Raw genomic sequence first — 8,391 nt, 5'->3', positions numbered from 1 at the left:
ATGCAAGAGCCTCTAAGCCAATCTCCATCTAGCAAATGAAGCTTGCTTTGAAATCTGGTCCCCATTATTCATTATAGTAAATGATTATTTCTTTTTTTTTTAACTATAAGAAATTACTCTTTATTAATTAAATCACCAGGAATTTTTAGCACAAAATTTAACATTTTAATGACCACCACATCCTGGGCTCTAGGACTTGCTCTGCCTTTCCCAATCCTTAGTGGGTTTTAGAGGGAAAGACATCATAAACAGAGACCAAGTCAGATGGTTGCAGGTCCTCCTTTCCCAGTCATTGGACAAGTTGCTCAATTCTTGTCCAGAGAAGGAAAGAGCCAGTTCCTCATAAAAATCTAATAAAGAATTTGACATTATATTATAAGATCTCTCTTAACAACTTAGATTTATCAACAATTTTGGTCCAAACTCATTGCTGCTTCTTCTTCTTTTCTTTTTTTAATTTTGCAATTTACTTTTTGAGTATGTAATTTTAGTAGTCTCATTCCCTGTGCAGAAATGAATTAAACCAGTGCAAAGAAAAACCCTCAAACTGGAACAGCCTCATCTTGCTTTGGAAAGGTTCTTCCTGCTCCTCCTACACCCAAGAGATAAACACATGTCCTCCCAAAGTCCAAAGTGTTACTTTTGGCCTTGGAATGTACATAAAGGCAGTTACTGATGGGCTGATTCAAATCACTGAGAAAGGGCAGCTGGAACCACTATGCAGGCAGCCTTCTTTGGAAGTTTCTTAAAATCGACCCTTGAGATTCGTCCATGATTTTATATAAAAGCTCTAAGTTCCCAACAACTTCTGCTATTCCATTTCAGGAGCTAGGCTCAGAGGAGGCGTTGGAATTATCAGGAGCAAGAGCAGCAGCAGTGGCCCCACGAGGTAGAACCTCTATAACTCGAGGCTTGTCAATGATACGGGCCGTTGGGTTTCCCTTTTCCACAATGCCGACGATCCATGCTTGGTGACCCTCTCCGTACTTGGAAGATTTGATTTCAGAGCAAAATCGAGCTGCCTGTTCTCTTGGCAGACAAATTAGTAATCCCCCAGAGGTTTCAGCTGAGGTTCCTTGAAGTAGTCCAAACCGCCCACTGGCCTTGCTGATGGCAGCCATCTTGGCAATGATCGGCAGATTATGAATGACAAAGGATACCTCATTTCTTTGCTGTTTTGCGAGGTTCTGAGAATGTCCTAAAATGCCAAAGCCTGTGATATCGGTGGCTGCATGGGCATTAAACGTATGCATTAATCCAGCAGCAGTTCTATTTAGGGTAGCCATATTGAACATAGCTTCCTGATAGGCCAGCTCTACCTCTTCTCTGGAGACCACCATTTTTATCTTATTCCACCTTTCAGGATTATCCAGCCATTGGTGGGCATTAGCGGCAACTTGAGTGCCTAATGGTTTGGTTAACACGAGCACATCCCCTACAACTGCATTGTCAGGCATTATGAATTCATTTGGCTGACACACCACCGTGGCAACTCCACCGATGATAATCCAAGGGTTGACCACTGTTTGTCCACCTGTCACTGCAGTGCCTCCCTCCTCAGCAGCATCCCGAAAACCTTTGATCATGAGTGGTGTTACCTTTTCTCGTTCCTCCTCATTCATACTCTGGCTGACACTGAGTAACATTAACATGTTGTCACATTCAGTAATGCCCATGGCATAGAGGTCACTCAGCACATTAGCACAAGCTATACGCCCCATCATGTAGGGATCTTCCACCAAGGGGTAAAAGAAGTCCGTGATCTGCACCAGTGATAGGCCTCCGTGCCTCAGGGGGATGACGCAGGAGTCCATTCCAATGCTCAGGGATGGAAAGGTTGGGCTGGGGCCTGCCCCGGAGGTCAGGCCAGCTTCCTGGGCCGCCTCTTCCTGGCCTCCGACCAGGCCCAAGCTGGGTTGGGGCCACAGGTCAGGTCCCGTCAGTCCCGCCAGGAGTTTGAGCAGTGTCTCCTGGGGGACCTTGCAGCCTCAGCCCTTCATGCCAGAGAAGCCCGTCAGCCGCCAGCTCGGGCTGAGGCCCAACGTCTGGGGATCGAAGGGCTGGTAGCTCGAGAAGCCCCGGCCGAGAGACAAGCCCGCCGGGCCGGAGGAGCCTTCCGCGGCCACAGACGCCGCCATCGCCTCTCCGCAGGCGCCCGCAGCGGCCTCCACCATCGCGCCGGCCGGGCAGAGAGAGGAGGGGAGGGGCGGGAAAAAGAGGAGATGGTCCTTTTATTTTCTACTCGTTAATTTGAATTAACAGTCAGACATTACCGGAAGAACTTCTCCGGGCAGGTCTCTTGCCGCAAAACTCACTGCCCACGCTGCCTTCCCGGCCTCCCTAAATGATTATTTCTTAAAAAACGGATTGTGAAAGGAGGAGAAGACAAGTTTCTCCACATTGCACATTTTATATCACTGGTTCAAAGAACCCCCACCAGACATAATATTAATGACATGAATGTGGGAAACAGATGACAAGTGAAGGAAGAATGAAGGAAACTTGTTTCACTGCTTGAGTATCATGGTTGGCCCCATTATTCCTCTGAAAAGACTTATAAGAAGGTGTTGGCTATTTCATGAACACCCAAGTGTGTGCTTTGCAGATGTGATGGGATGAAAACACACTGTATCCATAAATGCAAGCCACGCACTAGAGTTTGGAGTATTGGCTGTTTCCACCCATGATTGTGTGGGATGAGAGCCCCAGTTTACCTGTCCTGCCCAGCAGGGAAACCGAAGATGCTTATTGAGGCACTGAAATACAGGGACACCTCTCAAACCAGTCTCCTATGGATTTTAGAAACAATCTCAAAATGACCCAGAGCCACACACCAAGTGTGTCACCACTGGATGTCTTGAAGGGAACTTCAAGTTCTTCCCTACTTCCAGAGCTCTTCATGGAATGTCTGCCCACCCAGGCCTGTGGCCCTCTGCCCCTCCCCCCTACAGAATGTCTAGACCCAGCATTCCACTGGGGTTTACATTCAAACTTTGCCCAGCATTTCTGTTGGACCCTGAGCATCTGCCACAGTCAGATCACTCTCTAGGTCCCGCAGAGACGATTCCCACGCTGGAGACTGCGAGACTCTGTGTCCAGTGTCCTGATCGTTAGACAGAGGTGAGTCGGGAGGGTCAGTGGTTTATTTTCTGAATACCAGTCACCCTGTACATCCTTGGGAATTTGAATGGACTACTTCCTCTCTCCTCAACTGATGAAGCAGAAGTAGACCAAGGAGAAAGCCTTAGACAAGGCACTTGATGTGGCCTAGAAAGCCCGGGAAGACTGATAGTGCTCATGGGGAGGAGGACTACAAAGACATCCATCAACACAAATCAGGGGAAAAACGCTGGGTCAGCAGAAACAAGAGAGGCCAAGGAATTGATTCCTTGTAGAATGGACACAGGTCACTACGTGGGTTTTTAGGCAGTCAGAGACACTGTCACAGTGGTGGTCAGTTAGGGCTGCCTGGAGGGGAGAGGCTGAGCCTGTGTCCATTCTTCAGACACCTGGAAGCTGCCTGTGATACCATTCTGAGGGGGTTGACACGAGGCTCTCAGATCTTAAGTGGGCAGTGGAGACAAATGTTCTCTGCTAGCAAACTGCCTAGTGGGGTTCCTGCTGCCCACATCTGCACTGTGATACACTCTGGGTGAGGCTGCAGGGCATGCCAGCTGCCACAGCCCAGGGCTCTTCATCCACTTCCCACACAGGAAAGCTTCTCCTTCAGTTCGGAGAGCAGGTGTCCTTGATTCCTGAAGGGCAGGGAACCAGGGAAGATTCGGACCTATGAGGTCTTCTGAATTGTTCTCACATCCATGGAAAGACGTCTTTCAGAGCGTCTTGCTGTGGAGCACTCTCTGCTATAGCCTCAGCCCTTTTGATTCTCATGTAGGCATGAATACTTTGCTCTTCCTTCTTTAGTACAAAATGAAAGGTGAACACACAGTGTTTGTCCTTTTCTTCAATCAGTTTTGAAGACAACTGGGTTCTTTTCAAGAGAATGAGGCCCAGCTTCTGTTCTCATTTGAAGATAGGCAGGTGTCCTGATTCTATAGGCAAGTGTTGAAGTATTCTTGATCTTGAATTCCTTGACGGCATGACATTCTGGGGAACAAGAATGTGGTCCACACAACCCTGCCACACCTGCCATCTGGTTCATGCCTGGTTCTAATACTTTCCTTCATTAAAAAAAAAAAAAAAAAAAAAAAAGACCTGACAAAGGCTCCAATTGACAGGCCCAATAACAGTACCACTGGCCTTCAAAGTCTGAAAGTTGCATTACTCGCCATTCCATCACGTTCAGTAATCTCAGCAGCCATTGCTGGTCATGCCAGGAGAGGATCTCAGGGAATTCAATTTCTGTCACACAGACCTCTTCCCTAGGAACAGAGCTCACTGTGTCCTGACAGGAACCACTGAAAACTGGGGCAGGGCTGGCCAGAATCTGGCCGCCCACGGGGCACTGCAGCAGGAAGTTCTGGGAGAAGCACCCACAAGCTGGAAAGAATTTGCTCCTGGGTGAACTTTAGAGCTCCTCAGCCGCTACCAGGGAGGGAGTTGATTCAGGTGACATTTCTTTGTGCCAGCCTAGGAAAGAAGTGAAGGGGTATGCAAGGAGTGTCAGCAAAAGGAAGGCCGGGGAGGTGATGGACCAATAATCTTTGGAAACTGTCACCTTCACAAATGACCATGGAATGCCTAGAACTGCCCTGCAGAAGGTCCCTTTCCAGTTGGGGAGCATGTGGAGGGGCATGGTGTCACCGAGAAGACTCAAATTGATCCATTTCTAGGGAGTCCCCAAGGAGGGCAACACTGTCTGCAAAGGATGTGCCACGGGCCTCTCAGAGGCAGGGAAATCTGAGGGGTCACAGTCCACAGACAGTGTTCATGGAATCCTGGTGTACTGGGAACAGGATTTCTCTAGGTATAACTACAACTAAGGGAACACAAGGAAATGCACGCGGGGATGTTTGCAAACTGCAAAATATCTTGCCCAGAGGGTCCTGAGCCATTATAATTTTTCCTCACATTCCCACTCACTAAGGACCTCGAACCTGCTGACATTTCCCCTCCTCCTCTCTCCCTTTTCGTTCCGTCCACAGCATCTGAATCAGAGACCAGGCATGAACTTCAATCCAGGTGCCTTCATGAATCCATTCAGAGGCCTGCCCTTTCCTCCTGCTGCCCCTGAGCCAGCACACCAGCCATTCTGGGAGCCGCCCGTGGCACTGCGGGTGACTGCACCTATCTCCCAGGGTAACCCTCTGGTGCTGTCTGCTTGCCCTGAACAACCGTATATGGCTGGGCTCTTTGGCTATGGACAGAGTGGGCCTGAACGGAGGCCCATTGAGCCTTCTCGTATTCAGAACATTGCCCACACTCAGGGACCCCTCAACTGGGGGGCTCCAGGGGCCTTCTGTCAGGGTATGGAGAATCCTGCTCAATTCCTCCCGGCACTGCCTGCCTCAGCCAGTGGTGGCATCGGGAACTACAGGGGCCCTTGTTCCCTGGGCTGTCGGCCTCCAGCACCTCGACCATTTGTCCTGGTGGCCCCAATCATGTTCCCAATGAATGCCCAACAACGGCCAGGTAGAGTGTATGGGGAGGGCGCGCTGCCCACCTTCCTGCCTGCAGTGCCACCAGATGACTCCAACGAACCTCAGAGCAACTACGAAAACTTCCGGCGCTGGCAGCGCTTCAAGACCCTGGTCCGCAGGCACCTTCCTCAGACTCCCGATGTGGAAGCACTCTCCTGCTTCCTCGTGTGAGTGTTCTCCCCAGGGTCGAGGAAATCTTCGTGGGGTTCTGAGGGGACAATAGTGAGGATGGAAAAGAAAACTGAGATGCAGGGTACCTGGAGGGAAGGTCCTGAGGGTGGGGAGACAGGCTGAGAGACCTACATTCCCAGCAACATTCATCTCACATCAGCACATGAAACATGCCATGACTCAGCTGCCCATCACAGCCCTGTGAGTGCAGGTAATCTTTATTTCTGATGATCGTCACCCTCACAAGGAGGACTCAAGACCAGAGCAGGTTCCTTGCATGATGTTACCCAAGATTCAGAGATGGCTAACTCCAAATGATGGGCCCTCCCCCAGGAATTTCACCTTCTAGCGTAGACCTGATTGTTCCCAGCACAGAGGACATCATTAGCAGAAGTGGGGTTAGGAGTGCTGGCCCCAAGATGGAACTCTAGGGATACCCACACACATTGTCCCAAACTCCTGCTCAGGACCCTATGATCATGCAGCACTCATGGGGAAGCTCACGCTCTTTGGATCCAGGATGGGGATGTTCATCTAGCCCACTTTGTAAGCAGGCTCCCTGGCCCTTATGGGCACTGTCTCAGTCAGCTGGGGCTGCCATCCAGGGTAGCATAGAGCAGGGGGATGAAAGGACAGGCATGTATTTCTCAGAGTCTGCAGCCAGGAGGCCCAGATAAAGGGTGCCTGGCACCAAGTGCCATGAGGGCTCTCTCTCCTGCTTGCTTGAAAAGGCTACTGACTCACCAGTGTCCTCACATGACTGAGGTCACTTCAGAGTGTCTTCCTTCTCCTAGAAGAACACTAATGCCCTCATGAAGCCCCACCCTCAGGATCTCATCTAACTCCACAAAACTCTAAAGCCAATCTCCACATGCCCATCACATTGGGGGTTAGGATTTCAACAAGTGAACTTTGGAAGACATAAAACATTCACCACATAATACCCATTCCACTGAGGAATCAAAGGAAAACCATACAGACCACTTCAGACCCTGATGTTAATGTCCTATGAATTGTAGTGTCCCAGGGCCACAGTGACAGTACTTTTGAGTTGAGCAGGATGGGGCAGAGGTAACAAAGGTAGGAGGTTGTGGAACCAGCCAAACTGAGAATGGAGGGTGACCTTGTGGATTCCGACTGATCCTGATGAATTCCAGCCCAGTGCTTCGGTCCCTGTCCCGACGGGAGCCCACCATAACCGTGGAGGAGGGCCTGCGGAAGGGTTTGCAGGAATGGCAGCGCACGAGCAACTTTGACAGAATGATCTTCTATGAGACCGCGGAAAAGTGAGCCAGGCTTTGGGGCCCAGAACCTAGGGGTGGGGGATCGTGGATTACACAGCAGGGTCTTGTAGGGCCTGTCACCTTCCTGCTCGCTCAGAGGCAACTAGCTCTCCAAGCAGCAACTCCTAGCGGGAGCTCCAGGAATTCTCTCTGCAACTGTACAGAAACTCCAGTCTCAAAGTTCCTGATTCCAACTCTGCCCTGGGGCTTCAGGGTCAGGATGGGGAGGGGTAACTTGCCCAGCCACATAAACTCCTTCTGCTTCGTTGGCTCTGCAGAGGGGAAAAGTTCCACTAGCCTCACACAGGCCATTGCCTGGGAACGGCATCTTGTTATCGACTAGGGAGATGAGAAATCAAGTGGACACTACTTCAACCTGATGTTCCAGAAGAGGGTGGCAGCAGGGAGTGCAAGCTCAAGGGAATCCAGTACCTCAGAAGCCCTGAGGACACATGTCTAGTCTTTATTCGCTTTCCTCTAAGTAATCCCAGCCATTCTAAGAAGTGGAAAGAAAAAGAAACAGCCCTCATTGGAAGCAACCCAAGCTTCTGCCTAGCTTCCACTTTCACGTGACCGCTCCTGTGCCTTTGTCTCCCTGGTGATCCTTCCAGGGCTCAGTATCCCTGGATTGGTCCAGGAACCCTGGTGCTCCCTGATAGAAATCAAATCCCTGACCAGCTCTTAGCATTTCTCTGATCTCTGCTGTTCCTGGTAGGGACAGGAGAGAGTGGGAACAAGGGTCACCTATGGGCCCTGCCTGAGTTCCCCATATCTAATTCCCTTCAGGGGTAGTTGAGGTAGTGTTTCCCAGCACTGTGGTTCTCCCTTTCAAGTAGCTATCTCCTGGGACTGACCCAGCCCACTCCAGCACACAGCCCCATGTCCATCATACCAGTTCCTGCCTGGTATGGGGTAGTACCTTATTGGTATGCCTGACGGACTTCTCAGTTCAGCCCGTGCCTCTCTCACCCAAACCCTACCAAGGTTCGTGGAATTTGAGGCTGCAGAAGAGTTGGAGGATCCAAGGATGCAGCTGTCCGGGGTCTTCCAGTCCCGACCTCCTCCTGTACCTCAGAGGCTGGATCATCCAAGGCCCCCGAACCCTAACGCGGTCCAACAGTCAGGTATGGTTGCCTTATGACCACAGAAACCCATGGTAGTATCCAAAGAGAAACAAGAACAAGGCAGGTTGTTGTCCTCAGTAGGACATTTCCTTCACTATGGGGGATTTGTTCTTGCAGAACACCCCCACAGCACCTGATGTCCGTCACCCTTTGTTTTGAACTGCATGTTGACGGGCCGAGTACATAGTTTCTCTCCTTGCACGTCCAAAGAAC

General features: G+C 50.5%; 1 pseudogene across 1 annotated transcript; it reads right to left on the bottom strand.

The window, feature by feature from the left end:
- Window positions 1–440: 440 nt before the first annotated feature.
- On the bottom strand, window positions 441–2,314 carry LOC306643143 (selenide, water dikinase 2-like; annotated as a pseudogene). The gene has a single exon. The product of its transcript is annotated as a selenide, water dikinase 2-like (transcript).
- Between the last annotated feature and the right edge of the window lie 6,077 nt (window positions 2,315–8,391).

The sequence above is a fragment of the Sciurus vulgaris genome (assembly GCF_902686455.1).
Source record: "Sciurus vulgaris genome assembly, chromosome: 13".
NCBI classification, from domain to species: domain Eukaryota; kingdom Metazoa; phylum Chordata; class Mammalia; order Rodentia; family Sciuridae; genus Sciurus; species Sciurus vulgaris.
The sequence above is the reverse complement of the archived record's forward strand: the minus strand, read 5'-3'. Positions and strand labels throughout refer to the sequence as shown.